The sequence below is a fragment of the Numenius arquata genome, chromosome 10 (genome assembly GCF_964106895.1).
Source record: "Numenius arquata chromosome 10, bNumArq3.hap1.1, whole genome shotgun sequence".
NCBI lineage: Eukaryota > Metazoa > Chordata > Aves > Charadriiformes > Scolopacidae > Numenius > Numenius arquata.
In genome coordinates, this window is record NC_133585.1 from 45,086,145 (window position 1) to 45,098,154 (window position 12,010).

A 12,010-nucleotide genomic window follows, 5' to 3' on the forward strand; every position below is an offset into this window, starting at 1 on the left:
TTCCTTCCCTTCCTTCCCTTCCCTTCCCTTCCCTTCCCTTCCCTTCCCTTCCCTTCCCTTCCCTTCCCTTCCCTTCCCTTCCCTTCCCTTCCCTTCCCTTCCCTTCCCTTCCCTTCCCTTCCCTTCCCTTCCCTTCCCTTCCCTTCCCTTCCCTTCCCTTCCCTTCCCTTCCCTTCCCTTCTTCCCTTCCCTTCCCTTCCCTTCCCTTCCTTCCCTTCCCTTCCTTCCCTTCCCTTCCCTTCCCTTCCCTTCCCTTCTTCAGGATAATACTGGATTTTCTCAAGTAAAGGAAAGTAAGGATATAGTAACTTTTTCTTTTCCTCGGGCATCTCAATGCGTGTTTACGCTGCAAGTTGTGTAGTTGGGTAAGGGAATGATGGTCTCAGGACCTGTCTGCCTGAGTTAATGCAAATACCTCTGCAGTGTGGATGCTCCACTGAAGAGCGAGTCTCTCTATGTCCCCCCATTCACTGCGGCCGTCACTGTCGTGCCAGTAAATGTACGGGCGTGTAATCAGGTATTTAATAATGCTCCGGACCCCTGGGCCGGGTTGAAGGCCTTACGCTCCCGTTCCTGCCCCTTCTCCGGTTCTCAGCCCGGGGGCGTTTGCTGCGCTGCGCACCGGGATCGGTGCCCTTGTGGGTTTTGTACGTATTTTGCCTTTTTGTGGACTTGGGGTGATCTGTGCGTTTGTCCTCCTCGCAGAATCCCGAGTGGGGACCAGCTAGTCCTGAGCAGCCACGGGGGGCAGAGGATTTAACCCCGTGCCGTTCCAGTGCTGAAAAGCACTTCGTGCCGGTTTCACACCCAGCTCTGGCAAACCGCGGCGTTTGGAGAATGCTCATTTTGTGCGCCGGTAACTGATAATTAGCAGTTAATACGATTATCACAGTTGATATGATTATCAGAAGCCCGCGATCTGAAAATGGGATTTCCTTCAAAGCGTCTCGCCTCAAATTAATATTTCAGGTGGGCAAACACAGCGGTTTATAGAAACTGCGTTAGATTTTTTTTTTTTTTCCCCTTTTTTAGTGGAGAAAAGAAAGGGCACCTATCATATACAACTGATGTTGTTTTAAAGGTTTACTGTCTGTGCTGAAGGTAACATTGCGTATACATAAGATTTCTCACTTGAACGTAGGGTTTTCACTCTGTCGCATCTTGGTTAGTATCTCTCCGAGGACACACTTTTCCTCGTATTTGGGAACGAGCTGGGTTCATCATCAAACAATTTGGAATTCTTTGGCTTTACATCGCGTCCTTAATAAGCACTGAATACAGGAGAGTTCACACTCGGAGCTGTTCGTGTAACAGGGTGTCGGAAACTGATGTTTCACCTTCAGTTCGCTGTGGCGACGTGTTGTGTCGAAGCCCTGATTTTTACTAAACAGCTGAATTTGGGAATTCAGTCTTCGGCCTTCCCTTTTCCTCCACGTCTCCCATCGATACCCCCTTCTTTCGGAGTGGGGTTTTTTCCAGTCCCCTGATTTTGGCCAGTACCCCGTCACCCCTGAGCAGCTCACTCGTACTGTACTTATATGGCTCTGGGGGGTTTTTAACCGAATCCAAGCACCTTAGAGCTGAGGGCAGGGTTATTGTCGCTGAAAACAACGTGTCTAGGTATGAGGGACTAGGAAGAATGGGGAACGTGTGAAGAAAGAAATGCGTGACAGACCCTCTTGTTTTATGTTTACGTCTATTTTCAGCTAATACGTGACATATTTTTCTTAATTCAATAACCAGGCCAGCTGTTTTCCTGGAATACATATGTCCCTCTCTGCTCTTCAAAAAAACCACAGAATTTCACTTTGTATTTCACTTTGTAATTTCACATTTGTATTTCCAAACATGTTTGTTTACAATCTGACCTAACCACAAAGACAGTGCCATTAAAAAAGACTTGTGAAGCTGTCCTATGGGCCATTGTACCTACGTGTTCATTAATCATAGACTCATAGAATTGTCCAGGTTAGAAGGGACCTTTAAGACCATCTAGTCCAAACATCCACCCAACTGATAAAAACCATCACTAAACCATGTCTCTGAGCACTATGTCTACCCGTCTTTTAAACACCTCCAGGGACGGTGCCTCAGCCACTTCCCTGGGCAGCCCATTCCAAGGCTTAATAACCCTTTCAGTGTAAAAATTTTTCCTAATATCCAACCTGAACCTCCCCTGGCGCAACTTGAGGCCGTTTCCTCTTGTCCCATCGCCTGTGACTTGGGAGAAGAGACCGACCCCCACCTGGCTACACCCTCCTTTCAGGTAGTTGTAGAGAGCGAGAAGGTCTCCCCTCAGCCTCCTTTTCTCCAGGATGAACACCCCCAGCTCCCTCAGCCGCTCCTCATAAGACTTGTGCTCCAGACCCCTCACCAGCTTCGTTGCGCTTCTCTGGACCCGCTCCAGCCCCTCAATGTCTTTTTTGTGGTGAGGGACCCAAAACTGGACACAGCACTCCGCAAAATAAATTTGAACTACATAAAAAAAATTAACTTACACCTTAAATCAACCACCAGGAAATGAGTCTGAATGCTTCGCTATGGACATTTCTAACAAACCCTTTAAAGGAACTGCTTTCACGATTTCTTAAAACTCTTAAAAATAAGCAGTTGCGTGGCTGGTGTAAAGGAGTCGGTTGTTACTACCGTGTGCGGACACAGAGAGAAGGTTGTGAAAAGGCGCCTCAGCTCTTTAACAGCTGGTAAAGCTGTACCAAAAATCCTGCCCCTGAATGGTTTTGTCTTTCCCCAAATTAGTGGGCACGTTTGGAGTCCCGAGTAAGTAGACAATCTGAGCTTTCCAGGGGTTTGTTCCTAGTAAGGTTGTTCAGAACACATCTACGTGAAAGAGGAAAGCGTAAACGAGAAGTCATTTGATTAGCTCAACAAAAGTTAAGCAGATTTGTGGAAGCCTGGGGAAAACATCTGTACTGTTCGAAACTCAACCCGCAAATATCTTGTCTCCTTGCGATTCAAGAAGAAATCCTGACTTGTTGGCTGTTTGCTGGAAGCCAAGAAACTTGTTTGTGTTCCCCATGCTGGACTCTGCATTTGGTGGCCCTTAGCGAGGACCTTGTCCAACTTGCGCACACCCCGCTCGGTTCCTCAGCTCTCACGCAGACACCAAACCTTTCCCAGCAGGGCTCTGCTTGCACCCAATCCCTCCCACTTCCACCCAGAATAACTTCTCTCTCTCATCTCTGAAGTGAGACAACAGCCCTATAAACACCCCTTTACTTTTTGCAGTTTGGTCACCTACTAAGTTGTCTGTAAAAATCAACAAATGGTGTTTGGATTTTAATCTCAAGGCAATAAATGGGACAACTTGCATCTCGTTACTATCTCGGGCTCTTGCCTCATGTCTGTTCGTACGGGTCTGTGCTGGTTCAGGGAAGCCAGTGCAGGTTTGGCCACAGAGAAGCCTCCAGTTTATATTTTAAGTATTTTCTCTGCTAATTTAAGAACTGGACATGAACAACCAGCACCAGGCAGAAGTTTTGAGGCATCTTTGAGCAGCTGCATTAGAACCTGAACCAAGGAATACCAGAGGGTCTTACACATGAACAACCTTGGCCAAGGCACACATTTCCAGTTCATAAGACCATCAAGTGAATTATTCTTTCCAAATAATGAGGCAAATAAAACAACTACTATTTTTATTTAACCAATGTAGGAAACTTGTTGAGTCCACACTCAGTCCCACTGTCCACATCACCAACAAAGATGCTGAAGAGCACCGGTCCCAGTACTGACCCCTGAGGAATGCCACTCGTCACTGGTGCCACTTGGACATCGAGCCGTTGACTGCAACCCTTTGAGTGCAGCCATCCAGCCAGTTCCTTACCCACTGAGTGGTCCATCCATCGAACCCATGTCTCTCCAATTTAGAGACCAGGATGTCATGCAGGACAGTGTCAAATGCTTTGCACAAGTCCAGGTAGATGATGTTGGTTGCTCTTCCCTTATCCACCAACACTGCCACCCCATCATAGAAGGCCACCAAATTTGTCAGACACGGTTTGCCCTTAATGAAGCCATGTTGGCTGTCACCAATCGCCTCCTTATTTTCCATGTGCCTGAGCGGAGTTTCCAGGAGGATCTTGCTGGGTGAGAGGTGACACTGACTGGCCTGTAGTTCCCTGGGTCTTCCTTTTTTCCCTTTTTAATGGGGGTTATGTTTCCTGTTGTCCAGGTGACAGGAACTTCACCAGACTGCCACAACTTCTCAAATATGGACAGTGGCTTAGCAACTTCACCTGCCAGTTCCCTCAGGACCCGTGGATGAATCTCATCAGGTGCACATAGACTTGTGCACTTTCACGTTCCTTAGATGGTCTCAAACCTGGTCTTCTCCTACAGTGGGTGGTACCTCCTTCTCCCAGTCCCTGCCTTTGCCTTCTGTGATATTGTGTCACCACAATATTCAAGGTGAAGATATGCCACAGAATTCCTCTGTAGTATAATCTACTTTTCTCCCAATTTTTTCCTAGGAATTGTTAACGTTCTACTTACCTTTTGGTTGTTGTAGACCACTGATCTGATGTCTTGCAACTCTGCAAAACTACGCAAAATGACTCCCAGATCCCTGTATTGAGAATGTCAGAGTAATTTAAAACCAACTGTGTGATGCAGTTAGTATTTTTCCCTGTGACAATGAAGCTTATTTCTCAGTCTCTCAGTATTGAGATTTCTTTTTCCTAGCTCTTCTATCATTCTGTCATCAAGAAACTTAGTCATGTTTTCCTTTATCAGATTATCTGCTAAAATGTTGACCAGATGCCCCTGGCATGTTCCCAGAAGCTGAGAAGCATCTAATTTATTTATTGAGAACCTAATTTTCTTGAGATTTATATAAAACAAAAAAACCCAACAAGGAAAAAAACCATCCCATCCCATCCCATCCTAAAGCATGTGCACAGCATGGAGCAGGTCCCTTTGTTCCCACACCCACTCTTTCAAAAGAACATTAATATATTTGTAAGGCGTAACATCCTGCTGTAATGATTCTTCATAGTATGTCACAGATATACTTACAGCATTTTAGGACTTCACAAATCCACCTGCTTTAGAGGCGATTCCTCAAGTGAAGCACACGCTTGGGAAAACAGTACACTTCACAAAAGCTAAGGCTGTAAGGAAAAGTGGATTAGTATTGCCAAGATGTGGAACTACCGCAATGCTGATGTCAGAAGTTGGATCCCTTTTTTTGGCTCTCTCAAATGGAGCTCCTGCGTGTGAAGCCAAAAACCAGTTGGGTAAGTGGGACAAATTACCAGCAGCTCTTCCACTGGTAGAAACAGTCACGAGGAAGAAGCTGCTGCTCCCAAATTAGCGTTGGTGTCAGAGGCACCGGAGCGGTGCCTGAGCCGCCCCTCCATACGTCCCACTGGGCCTGGCCCAGCGCACTCCGGCTATACCTCTTGCCCCGCAGCTTGCCCTCTCCTTACCAGTCTTCCCATTAACTGTGGATGCACAGCATCCCCCATTCTCACATTCTGCTCTCAATATGTAAGAAAATAAGGCCCAAATCTTATTTTTGACAGGGAATTATAAAAACTTGAACAGTGAGCTTTCATCTCCCCTTCATTCCCAGTTTTAAAAGAGAATTATAGACCAGCTGGCTTGCCTAAAGTCCAATTACCAAGCCAGGATTTAAACAAAAATGCGCTTCGTTTTTACCCTACAATTGCTTTCTCTTCTAAAAGACAATTTTTAATTTATTTTTTTTTTTTAAATCTGGATGGAATACAGGATTTGTAAAATTATTTCAAATAGCTAATTTGAAAGTCCCAAAAGACAAGCAATCTATTGCAGCTGTTTGAGGTTAATGATGTCATTTATAGCTTTCCTCTTCTACACTGACCCTTTTTCTGCTCATAATTTCATATGGTGGATTGAGGCTTACAAAAAGCTACTCACTTTGCATGCATTACAGCCAAAGGATATATTTTGTTTCTTGATTTTAGCAAGGACATGGACTTCAACTAGGCTGTGATATTCCTAAGCACACAGTTAAACTCCCTAGTCTCTGGGTGAAGGGAGTAAGCTCCATTTTCCATATACAAATGATTAATAGGAAGCCATGTGTGTTCATTGGATTTTTTTTAGCCTTTGTGTAACATCTTCATGGCAAAAGGGAATGTATATCCTATTATCAGTAGAAGAAAATACTAAGAAAAGTTTTAGCACTGCATAAACAATGCTTGATCCTTTGTAAGGTCAACTATTTTTCCTCCTGGAGATCTCTTTCCCTTTTATTCCAGAATGAAATAAAGATTACGGAAGCAACTGATTACCTCAAATCTTTCCTTTTTTTTTTTTTTTTTAAATAGGTCATCCCTAAATTCAATATATTTAACTTCTGCTTTAATTAAAAACAAATTCTTTAACCTACTTGTATGGAATGCATGATAGTAACAGTCAACATAGGTTAGCTCATTAAATTGTGCATAATTACTACAAAACAGCTATACTAACTTACAGTTCTTATAGCACTCTTTGTTAATCATCAGGAGCTTCTCTTCCCAAGTAGAAAAATCATGAGGGTCCAGCCATGAGAGCACGTGAGGTTTTGTCCAGCTCCTCCTGTCTCCCTTTTGCATAAAGTAATAACGTAAAATAATCAGTAAGCATTTAAATGTTCCTTTCTGCATCATGCAGAGGAACTACTACCACCCCAACGCCCGCTTTCTTACAGAACTTCTCCTGTGAACTACAAAGCACTTTTTAAGGTTTCTTTGTCAAATCTTAAGAAGCTTAAAAGTTTAACTAGGTCCTGTAAACCATTCAATGTGAAAAAATCCACCCCTTGAACACACATCCAGAACAGGAAAATTCCAACACACCTGTAAGTCACAGCCCAATCAAAGCCAGTTGGCTCCAATTTTATCAAACTAAATAACATGGTGCAGAACGTGTTGTGAGTCTTCCCTATCCTTGTGTAGCTGGTGCTTTTGGGAGAGACAGTTAACTTAAAAATTTTAAAATCCTGTGAAATTTAAGTTATATTTACGCAATATTGCAACATCATTACTACCTCATTGGAAAGGCCTATCGCCCAGCTGCACTCTTGACTAGATTGTTGGTTGCGCAAAGCAGGAGAAATTGTATTTTAACAAAATTAAATAACAACTTTGCCAAAACATACCCCCTGTTATTTCTCAAATCAAGAAGTATTATGTGGAGACTGACACCTGACAGGCTTAAATAATTATTTGGCCATAAATCCTCTGAAGTACGGAAAAATGCTTTTAAAGGCCTTCTAAGGAACAGTTTGCCCATAAGCTGTGCTCATTTTTCCTTTGATATGCACCAATTTAGGGCTATTACAGCTTAGAATCACAAACAGCCTTTTTTTTCCATAACAGTATCATAGTAACTCATGAACGTTGATCCACACAATTAGCTAATCAGAGTATTGCCTCTTGCAAAGTATGGGAATACATTTAGAAAAAAAAAGGAGACAATAATTTTCATATAACAGTACATTTATTACAGCAAATTAACAGGAAGCCTGAACAAAATTACATGTAAAGCAAAGTTAAGTAGCTAAGTCATAACCCCAGGAGGTTACACTGACCACAAGAACACAACCTCTGAGAATCTGACATGAGAGGTCCTCTGTCACACACATCAACCTCCTCGGCATCAGATGGACGTAATGGCTCACCTCAGATAATCCAGGCGTGACTAACCTTGCTGCGGTTTGTTGCTGGTATCTTGACAGCAGATGTCAGACGGAGGGAAAGCAGCTAAGACATGTCACCACGCAGGTTTTGCTGGCTATCACAGCACACCTCTGATAACTACATTATTTTCACAAAGGAGGTTGACTTCTCTGTGGCTGTGTAACCCTCTCTCCCTGTAGCCCCGGCTGAACGCTTCCCAAGGCTCACCTGCCTGTACAGTGAGCATCAGGTCTGACGCGGCACAGTTGTGTGCCCTGACTCAGGCTGCTGAGAAAGAGCTGTGGAAAAAGTCTAGAGAAAGGTAAAAAGTGTAAAATTAAAGCCCCTGTTGAGATAGGGATTCTTAGCAACTCATGAATTCAAGGGGGCAATCACCAATTTGGAAAGGTATAACATCTTAAAGGAGCAAAAGCCAGGGAGGCTACTTAGTCTAACCCTTCTCCTCCTGGCTAGGAAAGACTCTTCAAGTGCCTTATCAGGGTGGTGAGTATTTAGCCTAATAGCTTGTTAAATGTAAATTTTACATTCTATATATCCTGCTTGCAGAATCTCTTTGTGCCCAGGTAAAAATGCTGGTTCAAAAGAGGGGTACTAATCACAGGCATTGTATAAAAGCAAACAAAACAAAAAAACCAAAACAACCCACAGAGGACAGGCTTCATCAACTGACAGTGAAGCCCAAACTTTTCAGTAGCTGTATATTTGATTTTCATGGAAACACCTTCACTGTGTTTAGAGGAAGCCTCTGCTTTTGATTTTCTGAGATATTTCACTGAATTTCGCTGAATTTTTAGAGTTGGAAGGGACCATGAAGATCATCTAGTCCAACTCCCCTGCTGAAGCAGGATTGCCCAGAGCATGTCAGAGCATGTTACTCAGGACTGCATCCAGGCGGGTCTTGAAAATCTCCAAAGAAGGGGACTCCACAACCTCCCTGGGCAGCCTGTTCCAGGGCTCTGTCACCCTCACTGTGAAGAAGTTTTTTCTCATATTTGAGTGGAACCTCCTATGTTCCAGCTTGTGCCCGTTGCCCCTCGTCCTGTCACTGGCAACCACTGAAAAGAGTCTGGCTCCCTCCTCCTTCAACCCACCCTTTAGATACTTACAAGCATTGATAAGGTCTCCCCTCAGCCTTCTCTTCTCCAGACTAAAGAGTCCCAGCTCTCTCAGCCTTTCTTCATAAGGGAGATGCTCCAGTCCTTGAATCCATGAATTTCATGGAAGTTTGTGTGTCAGGCTGGTTGTAGGGAGCATGTGCCATCTAGTTTTTTCTCAACAGACCATGAACTGTTCCAAAATATTGTATCTTCTTGTTCATTACGCATGTAGCATGTGCTTTTGATATCCTTGGCAAAATGGACTTTTACATAAAACTGCCCTACCAGAAGTTGGTTCAGCACCGTAACTGCAGTGTGACAATCCCCTAAGGAACTTCTAGCTTAGTACTCTTAAACCAGTCCATAAACAAGGAGTCAGCTCAGAGACCGAATAGCTGCTTAACTGCAACATCATTTAAACATCCTCGCACTCTTTCCTTTAGACACATAAGACAAACGTTCCAGTGTATGCCACTTTGCTCACTACACAAAGTATTGCCAGCATCTAGGAACAATAGACAAATTTAATTTTTCAGCACTAGGAGCTAAGTTGCACCGAAGAGAGGAAAATAAACCAAAACATGCTGAGAAGAAAGAGGAAAAAATCAAAAAGTGCATTAGAAGAAACTGGTATTTACCAAGAACAGAACTGCCTAACATTATGCAACTACTTCAAACAAGCCGATTTACACCAAATCAAAGACATTATTTCTTCTCTATGGAATAAAGCCTTGAAAGAAGCAGCTGATCCTTAAGGTTTTTATCATCTTCACCACACCTGTAAATGGAATGAGAGGACCCGTTATTTAGCTGAGTGGCACCTTGTTTTTGATGTGAAATGTGCAGCTTCTTGGTGATTTCCTGTGAGAGCTCTGCAAAGTCCCTGAGGATAAAAGACATTATCTTTGGACTCGCCAACATGAGTATAATTTTACCTGAGTGGTCCTCCTAGGCAATGCCAGAGCTTGCGATGTAGGCTTAGCATAGGTAGTGCTCAGTAGGGTCTCCATACATTTTTAGAGCATAGCATGCTCAATTAAGAATTTTTATTAAAACATAGAAGAGGCTATGAGGTTATTATTTTCTCTGTTTAACAATACAATGTTTTCAGTATTTATTTTCCTAAATTTCTAAAACCTGATCCATCAAAACTGATTTCTGGCAAATTCAAAATATCACACAAAAGCCAAATATAATGGCTTTTTCCTTCCAGCAATTAAAATTTGAAACAAATACACTTACAGTTGTTTTCAGACTATGTGTCTGACTAAGCTTTGTAGCCCTTTTAAAATACAAACAAGAAGAACTAAGCAGCTGGTAAAAAGTGCAGTGATCAAGGTCTTTGGAGAACGTATGAGCTGAAACAGGGAACAGGTTCCACAGCAGAAATTCCAGGATCCATTGCAGGAGGAAAATAAACAGAGGGGCCTGTGGCATCCTGCATTCTTCCTTTCACACAGCTGCAAGACTCCTTTGTATTTGAGACAATTTGGAATTTATTTAAAAGCTAATTGGTACTTACACACCAGAAAAAATATTGTCAGCTCACAGAGGAAGGCTGAAAAAAGGAAAAAGGCTGAAAAAGAAATGCAGTTGCATTTAAGTTTCTGAAAGCTCCCACTCTGACAAATGGTAGAGGTTGATTCGACTACACAGGTAATTGCTAGTAAGTGACCATCCTAATTAAATATGCTTTGGGGTCCTTATTTGAAACAGGTGAGGATACTGGCCTACATAAGCAAACATTCATTTAAGAGAAAATCTTCAAAAGCAGTTAATCAGCACAGTAATACAAGGGCTTAATTAAGCTCACAACTGCTAATGGATTTGTGTCATTCATCCACAGTTATCTAAGTCTGGCTCGCTCCTTCCTTCGTGCTAGCGCTAGTAAGTTACCCCTCAGAAAGGTTGGATGTTTTTTTTTTTCTCCCCTTTCCTTCTGGGTCTGATACCCAGCTAGATGAGCGAGCTGATCTGGAGGGCCACAGTGCTTCATGATCTCCACAGCTGGCACAGGAGAAGCACTGCACATTTTGGCAGCAACCCCATTAAGTGAGCCTAAGCCAAAGAGCATTTTCTGCTAGTGGCTGAGCACTTGCAGCTCTTGATATAAAATGCTCAAGTAGTGGCAAAGTTGTTTAAAACCAGGTATTTATTCTAATGGCTTCTTTCAGGACAATCCTTACTGCCATAATGTATTGTTGCATAGTAAAAATCCATCAAAACATCTCTTCTGGGTAAGGAAACAGGTTCTGCTAGGATACTCCTCCTTATAGATCATCTGCACTTCAGAGCAAGAAAGGGACTGAAATCAATATCTTTGTCTAAATTCCTACATAATATATGCCAAAGAGACTCAATCCAACTATTTCTGCATCAGGCTTTTGTTCCAGGCTACAGCTAGAGCCATAACAAACTCGCATGGCAGGATTTCAAACAGGCCCTCTGCTCTCCCCTCTCGCAGGCAGCCAAGCTATTTGCAAGCACTTTCACACATTCCCCTGCCTGTGAGAAATGTAGGCCACAGCGTACCACAAGCAGAATGCGTGAAAATGCTTTTTAAAAGCCCAGCTGCTGGCCTGCTTTTCATAGACAAAGAGTGAAAGCGCTTTTAAATACTCCCTTGACTTCCACCCTGTAAACTCTCCTTTTCCACAAAGGGAACTTTCCCCTTTCCGGGGTGAAAACATCCCATGGGCTGTCTCCCCTGCCCCAGCGTGTAGCTGCTCTAGCACCACCCTTCTACTAACCTTGCTAAGGCTCTGGCCAAACCACAGTACTAGATGAAAACCCAAACCACCAATTACACAAACGAACAAACCCACCCCCAACCGTGTCTGCTTTTAGATTCTCAATATTTCAATGTATTTTTAAATATCAACGTTATCCATAATTATTTGATTCTTAAGTTAAAAAAGTTGGAAATTGAACAGAGTTATATTTGTTTTCCTACAAGTAGTCAATGCAAATGAATTCTGATTAGGTGAATAAACAATAGTCTGCTACAGCAAAAGCAGAAATTCCTCAGAAATGGGGGATTTAAAATTAGCGTGAAAGGTATATAAGGTAAAAACAAAGAAAACAAATTACAAACCACAGATAGAGAATATTTCCTTGAATAATACTCCAATTTTAATCCATGATTTTCACTATGCTGTTCAAAGGTTTCAAACAAGAATATCACTCAACACGGAAAGTAAAATGAGAATTGATTTTACATTTCAG